Source organism: Rhipicephalus microplus, chromosome 1, assembly GCF_043290135.1.
Source record: "Rhipicephalus microplus isolate Deutch F79 chromosome 1, USDA_Rmic, whole genome shotgun sequence".
NCBI lineage: Eukaryota > Metazoa > Arthropoda > Arachnida > Ixodida > Ixodidae > Rhipicephalus > Rhipicephalus microplus.
Window position 1 is genome coordinate 288,784,354 of NC_134700.1, and position 14,550 is coordinate 288,798,903.

At 46.0% G+C, this 14,550-nt stretch overlaps 1 protein-coding gene across 2 annotated transcripts in view; it reads right to left on the reverse strand.

The window, feature by feature from the left end:
- The window catches only part of LOC119165559 (lachesin), a 165,095-nt gene that overhangs the window by 110,141 nt on the left and 40,404 nt on the right, over positions 1-14,550 (reverse strand). The window lies entirely within an intron of this gene.

A 14,550-nucleotide genomic window follows, 5' to 3' on the forward strand; every position in this document is an offset into this window, starting at 1 on the left:
ACAAGATTTAGCAATGCGAGCCGTAGAAAAAAATTAAGCCTGCTGCACCCCAACGGTGCCAAGCCTAAAGCAAATGCGGAAACTTCTCTATTTTTTTCTGTTTTGTCTTTTAGGGGCGAAGCTCCTTATGGCATGGCTTGTGCATCCCTTGTTGTCATTGTGCGTAACCGCCGGTGGTACATAGCCGACAGGGGATAGACAGGTATGTGCCACAGGGGAAGGAGAGAGACGATCGCGCGACTACGATCGCAATGAAAAGATGCGAGATGACGGTACTTGGAGTGTTCTTTATATGGATGAACGGACGGACGCACGGATGGGTAGACAGACAAGCAGACGGATGGATGAACGGACGCGCGGATGGATGGATGGATGGATGAATAGATGAATGGACGCACTGACAGACGGATGGACACACTGATGGACACATGGACAGACGGATGGATGCACGGACGGACGGAAGCAAGAACGAACAGACGGGCGGAAGTGCGGACGAACTGATGGACGCTTCTCTCCCCACATCATCATTCACTCCGTGGATGTGCTGTGATTTCAAATGCGAAGCATTTCTTAGCGAACTTCGACGACTCTGAGCGTATCTATCTATCTATCTATCTATCTATCTATCTATCTATCTATCTATCTATCTATCTATCTATCTATCTATCTATCTATCTGTCTGTCTGTCTGTCTATCTATCTATCTATCTATCTATCTATCTATCTATCTATCTATCTTGCTGCTTACGTTTGGGTGCTCTCGTGGTCACCCCCTGAACTTGGCGTGAACCAAAATTAGCATGGAAGGGTAAAATGGTTTGGCGAATACGACGCACTGGTCAAGACATGAATAATGCCACAATCGCGTTGCGTACGTCGTCCAACACTTTCCGCCGGACACTGGCACACACCCACGGGTGGGCATGTGCTGTGAGTATGCGGGTATGTGCCACAGGTGTTTGACAGTTAGTATCTACTTAGGAACGACGAGAACACACATGGGAAATTTTAACGCGCGAGCTTTAAGTAATACCCGACACTGGTATACCGTCGACCCGGTGAATGCAAAGAATAAATGTCAGGTTCCCAGCTGGAATCGAACCCAAGCATTCTGCGTGGCAATGAAACATTTCACCACAGAGCTACGCCAGGTCTGGGAACTACTTTTCAAATAGACGACAATCTTCGTGAAACGTCAGTAGTGGTTGCAGTGCTGCCTATCGAATTTTATAAATATTACATATGTACTTCTTTGATACAGCTGTCACGTCGAGTTAACGTCAATTGTGGTTAGTTGCCATGCCCTGAAGTTGATTTATGTAGCAGTGTCCAGGGCCAGCATCTTCGCGAGAATCGGCGCTTCATATCAGCTTCTAGTGTTGCTAATACGCATGTTTACGTTGGCTTCGTTGCGCAAGTAAAAACAACTGGTTATATAAACATCTGCAACTCCTCAACATTTGTCTGCGTGTGAAACAGTTGTACATATATTTAGCGTCATTTCATGACGCCTCACTCAATCAAAAAATTGCAACATGGTCACCTTCCCTCCGCATTTTTCGCATAACGTCGATTCCCAGGTACGTGGGATCTGCCAAATTTTTTCCTCTCTTCTTCTCTTTCTTTCTTGTTCTGTTTTTCTGCATTTTCTTTTGTATTTACTTCAATTTTTCTCCTTTTTTCTTACTTTTTTATCTTTCCATTTCTCGCTTGCCTGTTTTTTTTTCTATATGTACATGATCTATCTCCAAAAAGGCTTCGTATTTAATATCCTCATCAAGGCGCTCAAAGAACAAGAGAAAGTATAGGCTTCTAATTAAGCACTAGTGCACTCTCATCGTGCTAAAGCCGACTATATGCCATACGAGGTGTTTCCTGCGTTATGCCGAGCGATGGCGTCAGAATACGATCCCGGCATACGACAGCGTGGCCCCTTGTAGTGTTCCGGGCTTCAAAGAAGAATTGCTTCAAAGAAGAAGTGGCCGATGTGACGGGAGTTGGCGGCATAAAGCAAACGATGAGTCGGACTTATACTGAATCAACTCTAAGGAGATGGTGACGGAAGCAGTTCTCAGCTTCTTGAAGGCAACAGATTTGCACCGGCGGTTATGGACGAATACTGTTATGATTACTGTGAAAGGCGACTTTGTGTGCGCGTGCTTTCCTCTTCCTCTCTCTCTCTCTATCTCCATCTTTAATACTCCTCCACCCCCTTTCCCCTGTGTAAGGTAGCGTACCGGTCATTTTAGACTGGTTAACATTCGTGCCTTTCTTTTTTTTCTCTTTTGTTTCTTCCTGCTAAGGATTATTGCAGAATGGGGCTTTCGGGATGGCTCTTTACAACTTCAAGCGTGTCATCAAGCAACAAAGGAAGGAAGCAGGAGATGTGGTAAATGCAGGTAGGTTAACCAGTTTAGAACGCGTAAGCAAAGTTTCCGGTTGTATACAATCGAAAACTCACCGCGGGGCAGGCCCAACGTTACTAGAAAAGCTATCCTAGTAACGTTGGGGCAGGCCACGATGCCATCGACTGAAGTCGCGAGCTACATGCGGCGTATCTCTATTCCGAGTCCGTGGCCCCTGTCTGGTTGGCTGGCGATTGCCTAACGCTTGTGTAAAAGGGAGCGCTCGGTGAGTTTGGATGCCGCTTCAGCCTCTCGCGGTAATAAAGCGGCGACGATGGCGCGGCCATGTTCACGCCTACCTTTACGTTATTATGAACAAAATGAACGTAAACGAGAAAGAACAAACAAAAACAAATCTTGTTTTCTTTTTTGGAAGGTTTCGGGTTAACAAGTATAAACAACGGCACGGGTGGGCTTGCCTATAGTATTTATCGATATTTGTAGTGACGGGCGAGAAACCTGTCGCAGATATATACTCGTGCTGTTTGGCATTACAGTATAACCATCGCAAAGGGGCTTGAAGCCTGCACTTTCCCGCGATAAATTAGCTATGACACTCGCTGAACAACATACGCCCACGTATCCGCACGCTTTAACCTTTGTTCTTTCTTCCGCAAAAGCTTCGCAAGCCACAACAGAGTTCGCGCTTGTTTCAACTATACCGCTTGGCGTGCATGCTCAGAGAAAACAGCGCATCGTGGTGTGCGCGCAAGTCGTGATTGCGTTCCTCTACGCTCGACTGTGGTTGCGGCAGGCCATGGCACCACCGAATCCTGCCGTGTTCCTTTAATCCTTATTTATTTGTTCCTATTTTGTTTCTTTCGTTTCCTTGAACTCCCATCTGCGGCCAAAATGGGAAAAGCACTATTTCAGAGCCGGATAAGGAATGCTTCTTCATCACGAAACCACAGGACTGCCACTGCCGGAACTGGCTGGTTTTTTTTTTGTTCGTTTTTTCTCTAGTGGGCCACTTGGCATCACGGAAAGAAGGCACGCTTTAAGTTCTCTATTTTCCCGCGTTCTCTAAGCTATAAACGGACCTCCCGCTTCTACAAGTGAACTCGTTCGCTTATCCTGCAGCAGATGTTTCTAGAAATGTTTACGTGCTTCCATTGCTCTCAAATTCATTTAGACGCACCTCACGCATTTGCACTGTTCTCTTTGTTCTAGTCAAGTTCAATGTGTGCAAGGCGAAAGCCGAGCTACAATATTACTTGACGTCGCTTTGCATAAACATGAACCATGCACGCGCTGTCACGGTGCTGGCGGGCCAGAAAGTGGACGAGTGGCTGGCATCGCTATACCATTCTTGTTTTTGGGTGCCACGATTAGTTTACGGTCTCGTCGACTTCGCAGTTCCTATCTCCAGTGGTATCTCGGTGTCGTACTCGTGCACTGCTCCAAATTCAAGGCGACAAGATTACGCGCATTACCGTCACCACTGCCTTTCACCGTCTCCCAAACAAGCAGCATGAAACAACTCGAATGCAAGACATCATCTTTCAAAAATATTTATCCTATTAGCCGTTGCTGTAAGGAAACTATGTGAAGCAAGATAAAAATACATCTCTCCTTTGTTATGCGTACGTAAGCCGACGACGGCGAAAAAAAGTAATTAGATTGTGTTTGTTCTCTGATAGATGAGAGCATTATCCCTTAAATTGAAAGAAGCAGTCGCCCATATTCACAAAAGGCCTTCTGGCGCTGCAATATTGTTCGTAAGTTAAAGTATCAGCCATGTTTAACGCAATATAAGAATAGTAGCAAATGCAGCCGACGAAGCTCGAAAAACACTTACCAGAGAAATACTGAAAACTCAGAAAGCTCGAAAACAAGCTCGCTATAATAGGCTTTTTCAATATCTTGTTACAGTGAGATGCCTTTATTTACAGGAGAGGATGAATGCGAGAGTCCAGGGATCTGTCCGATCACCGCTCGTGCCAACCTCGTTCTCCTCTTCTTCCACGCGTCCCCTCAGTATCGTAGCAATATAATGCAAGAGGAGGAGGAGAAGGAGGAGGAGGATTGAAGGAGGAAGGACAGAGAGGTTAGCCAATTCTCAAACCGGCTGGCTACCCTTTGCTGGGAAAGGGGGTAAGGGGAATAAAAGATGAGAGAAAAGAGACATTGAATGAGAGACGCTGCTTGCAGTCTGCCACGATGCTTACAATCTGCCACGACGCTGATTACAGTCTGTCTCTAAGACCACTTGCCCGCAAGAAGCGCAACAACGCTCTCAATGCCTTGCGTGCCGAGGACGGTCTCGGCCAGTGTCCTAATACTCTTTCTTCCGACAATTGGCGATTGTACAGTCTAAAACTTTGGACAGTTCTTCTTTTGGGGCACTGAAGCGACGACACTCGCAGAGAAGATAGGAGAATGTCTCCGCGCAGCCACAGGTGTCACATGTCGGGCTGCTAGCCATTCCGATTCGAAACTAATAAGCATTCGTAAAGACCACCCCAATCCACAAACGGCACAAAAGTGTCTCCTCAGCTCTGGTTATTCCTGATGAAATACGGAGCTGTAGGTGTAGGTCCAATTTATAAAGGTGGACGTTGGTGAATGCCGGTGAATTCCACTGAGCAAGTGTCAGTTCTCGTGCAAGTGATTCATGGAGTTTCATATCATTGTATGAAACTCTATGAAGTGATCGAAGCGTTGTAGTGGCGTCCGTTCTTGATAATGGTATAGCTACACAAGGGGCATCATCATGAGCAGTTCGGGCTGCTTCATCTGCACGGTCGATTCCATCAATGCTGCAGTGGCCTGGTATCCATTGATACGCTATGTGATGTTGTTTCTCTATAGCCCGGTGATGAAGCAGTCTTATTTGAGTGACTAGCTGTTCATTTTGTTCATGCCGATGTGGCGAGGCAATGCCCTGGAAGGCTGCTTTGAAGTCGGAGAAGATTGACCATGTCTGCTGCGGTTCTTCAACTATAAGAACTCCAGAGCGGCACGAACGGTGGCGGGTTCTGCAGCCGTGGATGATGTCAGATGCGATGTTCTGAACTTCGCAGAATTTCGTGACGAAATTCTGCGAAATAACCACTGCGCCTGTTGAGCTTGCTGAAGCACCCGACCCATCCGTGTAAATCTGAATGCGTCCACTGTGTTTCTCATGCAGAAACAGTAATGCTGTTTGTTTTAGGGCCAAATGTGACAAAATTTTCTTCTTTTGCATTCCGGGGATGGTTTTCAGGGCTTCCAGTGGATTTACACACCACAGTGGTAACGGCGGTCTTGCTGCGTACGTGAAGTCCATGGAAATAACCGTGCGATGTGGGGCAATAACAGTGCAGAACGCAGAGCGCGGCCTGAAAGTTGCAAAGGACGCGAGGTGATGCGATTGAATCCGGATGGCATGTCTTATGTGCGTTCTTAAAGCATCGACATGAATGTAGGTTGTCATAGGGTGTTCATGAGCGATTGTGACAGTCGCTGCTGAGGAAGCGCATCTCGGAAGCCCAAGGCATACTCACAGTGTTTGAACTTGTATTGACTGGAGGACGCGTACGTTTGTTATTCGGGTCTTGCCAAGCACAGGCAGGCTGTAGCGCATGAAGCCGAAAAAAAGTGCACTATACAGTTGAAGCATGGCTCGTACCGATGCACCCCATGATTTTCCCGCAAGAAACCTTAGGGCGTGGGTGATCATGGTCGCTAAAAACGGGCCCCGCCGCGGTGGTCTAGTGGCTGAGGTACTCGGCTGCTGACCCGCAGGGCGCGGGTTCGAATCCCGGCTGCGGCGGCTGCATTTCCGATGGAGGCGGAAATGTTGTAGGCCCGTGTGCTCAGATTTGGGTGCACGTTAAAGAACCCCAGGTGGTCTAAATTTCCGGAGCCCTCCACTACGGCGTCTCTCATAATCATATAGTGGTTTTGGGACGTTAAACCCCACATACCAATCAATCAATCGCTAAAAACGGCTGTCCTTGTCAGCCATCCGTTTTTAGTGCGCTTCAACAAAATTTTCAATTATGACCGTAATCCAAATGGCCCAACTTGCCATCTTATTGATCATGGTGAGTTTGTTTTTTATGTGAGCGATGTGGGGGCTTCAGGACAAGTCACGATCTATTACTACTCCCAGGAAACGGAAGGTCTTTTGATAGCTGATCGTGTGTCCATTAATTCTGATGAAGTATGGGGTCATCGCCTTGCGTGTAAACGCAACCAGTGAGCATTTCTTAGTCCTCGTTCTTGAAGGTAGTTTGACGTCAGTGTAGCCGCTCTTTGAAGCGCGGCTCGTACGTGTAGACGCGCGACCCCTGATGCCCAGATGCAGACGTCATCTGCGTAGATCGTCAGAAGCACAGATCGTGGCAGGACGTCAACGAGACCGATGACCGCATATAATGAAAAGATCTATTAGTTGAATTTGGGTAAATGACTCTCAGCTTCATAACTGCGATATGTAAACATCGAATTTATATAACCCTATGGGAGCAATCTTTTATCATTGCTCGCTCTATCTTTATTTGCTCCACAATACATCTTTGTTACGTCAAAGGGTCAAATGGAAAAGCTCTCCAGTATACAATAATTGCGCAAACCTGATCGCGAAAAGCAGAATGCATAGTCTACAAGCTACGTGAATGTACGCGACACTGAATCTGCGTTCCGGCGCTAAATATAGATTCCATATTTGGCGACCGTCAAGAATAAGCAGTCTTTACGAAAATTTTGAACCTAAGCGTGCGTCGCGTGCTGTCACGTCAAGCATTCGTTCGGCAAATTCCGAGTGCATGAAAAGGCTCAAAGGGCCGAGTGTTTCACCCGATAAAGTGGAAGGTCAGGAGAATCCCGTGCACTGAATTTAGCGCTTCACAGCTTCGTTTCACGAGTGTTCGTCGAATCGATGCTTATAGATTTTTATGCTGCGAATTCTTAAGTGCACTGCTATTTCTGCTTTTTCAAACCTCTCCAACTGTATACATCATAAAGGGATGAGCGACGAGTTCGTGGTTCAAGGCACGCGCACGATTACGTTCGTTTAGCAGGGAAAAAATGGACGATGATTGCCAGCCACTCCTCACCTCAAAAATACCGCCGTTCAACGGCCGATGCGATCGTCCAGCCATTAGAATACACAAAATTGGAACAAGCGGGTGTGCACACTATTTTCATCACCCCCCTCCCACTCGTTCCCCGTCCTCAATCGCTTCGCGGCGTACCGTATTGGGACATGCGTGGCATACCTGGCTAGATTAACTATATTGCAAACTGAAAGCAGGCATGATCGAGGCATCTGTTCGTATAAAGCAGAACGTGCTGAGCTAGCATTGCTGCAAAAAAAAGTAAACTAAGAAACGAGACGGAGGCAAGCAACTTTTGTTTTTCATCACAAGGTTGGTACCACTGATATTAGTGGGACTCCCAATAGCCGCAGTTCAATAAGGCGGGCCACCACTTCGGTAAACAATAGATTCGAAAGAAAGACAGAAAGTAAGAAACGTAATGTGCGGGTTTCCGTTTGTCTTGATGAGCCACTTAGCCGTCGTTTTCCTTGTGCGTTCCCGTCGAGCGAGCGTTATTTACTGAAGGCAGTCAAACATGAGAATGAAACCAATTTTCTACCGCTTGTTTGTTTGTTCTTCTTTTCTGTACCCCTCGCGGGAAGCCCTTGCGTGAGAGAACACGAAACAGATTTTTTTTTTTCGCTTCGCTTCGCGTGTACTGCAAAGGCAGTTTCACTTGGCATCATCCTCCAGCTTCCTTACCTTTTTCTCAGACCGAAGAAAGAACGCAGTTTCATTTTTTTTTCTATAAATACGAATAATACAGAAAACGCAGTTTTTTCTTGTAAACTTTTCGCGATTCTTTTGTAAGGATTGCTCCCCTTCACCCACTTTTTCCTTCTTTTTCTTACTCTCCCGTGCCCGAGGAACTGCACGCGGGTCTGTTGAGTAATGAACAACATTTAGTTAGCACTTAGCTCGGAAGACGAAGCGAAACAGTAAGAAAAATACAGCTTCGTGGGGAAGTGAACGCAATTTAAGAAAACAGCTTAAGAACAACCTCTAGAAAGTGGAAAGAAGTGCTCCGCACACTTGCAGTGCTCGTTCGTCATTTATTAGCTCCTCATTCACAGTTTTTTTGGGGCACGCGGGAGTAGCAAAATTATATTTGCAAAATAGCATAGGTTGTCCGCAATTGGAGGGATGGGGGATATTCGTAAAGTAACAGAGGTGATGAGAGTGTTGCGGGGCGGGGAGCGATAGGGCACTGAGAGGAGAACTGAATGGCGCTATAGAAAACGCATCGTCAGTTATCAACATGAGTGCAGACAATTAATAACGAAAAGGGGCCAGGAAATTGTGGCTTGCACGGAAATTCAGCGTGTGCGCGTTTCGCTGCTTCATTGAAAAAATCTTTAGAAACACTGGCAGTACAATTTTCTCATCTGTATTCTGTTCGATATGTAACGGCTGTAGGTGTATTTAAAAGCTGCTTCTTTATTAGGAACAGCATAGCTACTGTGCTGCAAGCTTTTCTTTACCAAGGAAGACGAACTTTGCTTGCACGGCGCTTATTGAGCAAACATGTATCATCCGCAACAGCTTGTGTTCGTATACTGCACACAACTACACGGTGTGTCACACGAATGATTGTTCTTAATCACGACGTTGTTTTATGTCGAGCATAAGTACTGCAAATGTCGAGCCTCAGTACAGACGTTGTACTCAGGCTCGACATTTGGTGAGCCTCAGTAGCGAGGCTCGCCAGATGATGAAAAGTGTTCCTAGTATATTGCCTGAGGTAAGTACGCATCGTATCTATCGTGATGTGCCTCATGATCGGGTAATCGTGCGCAATGGGAATGGTTTCAGCCATCGATGCACAGCGGAATAAACCAAGACATATGCTAAGAGCCTGGGCTTAAATGCTTTACAGTGTGACAGGTTAGTTTTGCACGTAACAGATATGACAGGTAGGCTGTACCGTAGGAATCCAATAAATAATATCTCGTAAAGCTGTAACGTAGACTCGATGGACACTCGCCAAGTTTTGCCGGCTAGGAACCTTAACAAGTGACAAATGGCAGTCGGCCGCTTTTTCACGACGTTTACGAACGAGGTTTATGTGTGTTTAGTTAGCGTGAGTGCTGCGGTATAGGTAGTAGGCAGCGTTTGGTATATCTAGGTTGAACTCTGGTTGCGTGTCGGTTCGGCTTCAGTACGCTCTGACCAGCTCATTCGCATTGTTTTCGTACTACACGCACTGCACTCGACAATCTTAAAGCACTGTGCTTTAAAAACAGAAATATTTACCAATGCGGTTGTATTCACCTGCGTGCTATATTATTTATTTATTTATTTATTTATTTATTTATTTATTTATTTATTTATTTATTCAGTACTCACAGTGCCAGAGGCATTGCAGTGGGGAAAGCATCCCCACTGTACATATTCTGTAAGAAAACATCCACGCATCTACACGAAGTGAATCATGACAAGTGGGTGAAGCTCTGGGCTCCGTATTGATGAATAACCATACGTTACCTGAGCGTTAGCCTATATAATATAAATTAAGTGACATGAGGTGACATGAAGTGACAGAGTCGACGACAAAACCAGGTTGTAAGGTACCTAATGCATACGCTGAAGTCGCTCACTCGTAGGAAAGGTTTGGGCTTGTGGGTGTTTCTTTATTGTTTTGTCACAATCATGATTATTATTAGTCTATAGTTAGGCATTTTCAGATGCGGAGCAGTTCTTTGACTAGCCAGTGTAACGCTGCCCGACCGTGTCTACGTGCCAACGCGCCGCACTGCTTTCCCCCCGCCGCAGTTGTTGGAACTATGCCAAGTAGGTCAAGTCAGAGCTGCGCGTTGACGTCACTTTCTCCCTCACCCGCAGCAGCTGCCGCCCCCCCCCCCCAACACACCCAGGTGGCGTTGTTCCTTCACCCACTCGCAACACACTTCTCGCTCGCTTCACCCTCTCCACTGCCCTCAACGCTCGAACGCACGTCGAATGAAACTCTTTCGACTCGTTTATCTGCGATAAAACTTACACGAAACACAACTCGCCTCCAGTGTCAGTGTGTTTCAAGGAAACGTTTACTCGAGTAAAGGCTACACAGAGTATCCCTTCAAACCGTTCTTCTAGCATCCGCGTCGACGCCGGTTTCAGCCTAGTCAACGGCGTGCACGTTGCTGCTGCTTCGCCTCCCATCATGATTCCCTTCGGGAAGAAGGTTCATAATTTTTTTTTGCGTGTCTCACATAACTTTGCACTTTACCATACGTAACCCGAGCGTTCTCACATATAATGTAGCCGTGACAACGGACAGCATTGGCAGACAAACCTCGCACTTCAAGTTATTCTCCCCTAAATGAGGCAAGCTACTTGAAAAAGGTGAAAAGAAAGTAGAAAAGTATGAAATTAGTGTATTTCTAACTCTTACGTTAAATGCCACAATAAAATCTAAGGAAGCGTGTCGCATGGGAACTCGGCGAGACCCGTTTGTAGAGTTCCGCTGCTCCATTTACCGAACCGTCCATGACGTCAGTGTTTCAAGTAACTATGCAGGGTTTCTTCGGCAAGAATTGAATCTTGTTAGGGAGATTCGAAAAGTAGGTGTGGGATATACGAGCTACTTTTCGCTGCGCTTTATGAGCGTTCTACTTGTTTTATGACAGTTGAGCTACGTTTCGTATGCAGCGAGTTCCGTCGTGATGTTTCCCCCCTGCAGATTTAGTGTTGTAGAAGCGCCGGTGGGAGGAGCAATCGTGCTCTTGAACAGGCGGTGGCTCCCTCTGTTATGTGGCGCCGGAATAAGAGGCGTGCTTTCAGAGTCTTTTATATTTAACGAGTTTAGTTCATTATTGCGAATACTTGTTTGTTACTTATGATGATTATTTTAGACTTGATTAGTTTATTTGAACTCGGTTTTCCGCCCTGAAAGCCTTTTTTTAGGTCTGTGTTGACCACTTGATTTTGAGCGTGATCACGCCACTCGAGACTTATGGATAGACAATAAGCCAAGTCAATCAAAACATACACCTTCAAAAAATTAAGCACTAAGTAACCCGATGCTTTTCAAGGATCAAGTTTCATCGCCAACTACGCTCCCGTAAGAAAAATAGTCAACTACAACCACAAACTTAACTTCAACTCTTGCAGTTGTATACTGTCATGGCAGCCTAACCTATAACGTGTAAAAGGGATTCGTTTTTCTAGACTATTTTAAAAAGAGAAGATTAATTTTTTACCTTACCAAAATGGCAATAATTGAGAAATGCCGGATAAAGAGATGTCCTCTGCCGTAACTCAAAGAGTTTCTTTTCACACTCATCAATTTCGTGTGGAGAAATCGTACACGCAGATGCAATTGCATCAAACTTTTCCCTGTAACTGTGCCCCACGAACAGCCTCAAGTCTTTAATAACGAAAATACTACTCGGGCAGAGCGCCACGTCACAGTACCTCCGGTAGTTTACATGTCATTACAGCGTCACGGCTGAAGCCCTTCATGTTGCTTGTTAAAAAAATGACAGCATATCCACGAAGTTAATTATGATAAGTGGGGCGGAGCACCCGTTAATTCATTCATGCTTCCGTCCGTCCGTCTTTGCGTGCGTTCGTCTCTTCGTTTGTACGTCCGTCCATTCGTCGATCCGTGCAACCGTCTGTCCATACGTCCGTCCGTGCGTCGGTCAGTCTGCTTGTCTGTCTGTCTGTCCATCTGTCTGTCCATCTAGTGAACACTCCAAGTACTGCCATCCCGCATCTTTTCATCATATATTCATCATATACAAGTGCCTCCATCCAGTGGACATTGCAAGGACTAAACGAGAGGTGGCTACGTACTACTACTACTACTACTATTACTACTACTACTACTACTACTACTACTACTACTACTACTACTACTACTACTACTACTACTACTACTACTACATACATTGGGGACGCATGAACCACGTCATAAGGGCGCTTTCCATCGCCGAGTGAGTAAGTCGAGTCGTCGTGCATAGCCTAGCAACACGTTGCAATGAAAGGAGGAGAAAAGTGGCGAAGAGTACGAGAATAAATAAATAAAGCAAATAAAGGAACAAAAATTTGACGAGGTAGACCCATAATGCGAATGTGGGCATTGCAGCCACTCGTTTATGCAGGCACACCAGCAGAACGAGCATTTGTGGGGACCGTGTGATCGCGTTACTATGAGTGAGAGAAGAATAGTAAGATAGAGAGAAAGAAAGAGAAATTTAAAAACAGAAAAACAAATAAATATAGATAACTTAATATAGAAATAGAGAAAGAAAAACCTATAAACAAAAAGAAAGTTAAAGAGACTATTTGTCCATGTATTCACCCCACATGGCGCGTAACTGCCCACAATTTTTTTTTCCTGTTAATACAGACGTCACACTGCAGCGAACTTAAAAGTCTCCCCTACAAGCAGCCTTTTCAAGTTAATTGTGAACCACGGAATTAACTGAAGAAGTCACAGACATGAAAGGGTTTTTCACCTAAGCATACGTTAAGCGCAGAACACGTAGCCTCCCGTTCACTGCACGAAACAAACTGCTACGGTTTCACGTTGGCGTAGAAAGTATCCAGTCAGCTTGTTCGAGGAGAACGACGACCCGGCAGCAGTGATTCGCAAGCGCTCCACGAGTGCACGGCGATTGACTTCCCATAAGCATGTCTCCAGAAAAGCGGGGTCCTCTGCTTCGCTCAATGAACGGCGACCCGTGGTCATTCAAACGCACTTAAGCGGCACTTAGTAGCCGCTTTAAGCACGAGCAAAGATCGCGAGGACAAGCAGCACGGAGGGCAGGAAATCAGTAAGTGAAACCCGCGGGTGGTGAATGTTGTACATCCGATGGCGCTCCCGCTTCGAAGACTCGTGTTCCTTCGACTCTGGCGGCAAACTTAAAATACTTACGCAAAAGAAGAAAGAAGGGCGCGAAGCGCTTGACGTCGCATCAAAGCACAGCAAGAAAAAAAAAGTACATGAGATCAATAAGTAAAATAGTCAAATGCGGCGGGAAAGGAAATAGCACTAAGCAAGCAAAACCCGAGTGTGGAGTAAAGGATAGAATGTTCGAAGCGTTTGCGAATAGCTGGCCTGAAATGATCCGGAATGGAGCGCGGGCTGCTCTCAGTCTGCGTGTATGTTGCTGTTCCCCCCTCTTTCGCTTCTTTCCGTCCTCGGGCGTGGTTCAATTCGGTGACTTTGTTCAACAACCTATTACAGCGTCGCCCCTTCCTTCCTCCTTCATCCTCGCCTTCTCCTACCCCTGGCTGCCATCTCAGTGTCATGCCTCGCGTGTACTGCATTCCTCGCACGCTATTTCCACACCGTATGCGCGTGCGCGCTAGAAAAGAACAACCAGTGTGACCGAAAAGATAGCCTGCCCGTGGCGCAAAACAAAACAACTCGTTGCCTTTAAAGTTCAACAGTGAGAGCACATAAAATTGAAACAGGAAGAAAAAGGAGTAAGCGGAACGTGAAGCCGATTTAGAGGGCGGCTGCAATGCGTAGAGGGCGACGAGCACTCACGAAACGTCACCCGTATTTGCCACCGTGTTGTTCGATATGCAAGAAAAGCTACGCGCAAGTTACTTTCGCTACTTTGCGAACCCGTCGCTCTTTATTTCTCTCTCGCTCCTGTTTCTACACTGACCGGAGGACTCAGTATTTTATCGGCTTTCTCATCGCGAGTCACACAATATCGCTGATGGGTGGGCGGTGAGAAAGGCTCGTTGCGCAACGTTGTGAACAGCAACTGAGACACACAGCGGCTGCAAAACTTTGACGAAATTGTCGCGGCAATCGGTGCAGTGCGCCAGAGTTTGCAGTAATCCGCTTTCAAACAGCCAACCTGCTACTGTGCCCTTATATTTTTACGGAGCTGTATCGATCCTTGATAGTTTTACGGAGCTACGAGTGCTGTGAAGCGATTATCTGCCTTAATTTCTTTATTATGCGAAAAAGAAGCATTTCGCAATAGTTTTATATTCATATATTTCTTGTAGAGATCACGCAACGATCATAAGGTACCACCTCAAAACACCCATGTACGTAAAGATGAAGTCTAACGCTAAACTCTAAAGTACGTAGCCTGTTACTGCTGTAATGTAGAAAGTGAGAGAGAAAGAAAAAAATAAAGGGAGGGAGGTTAA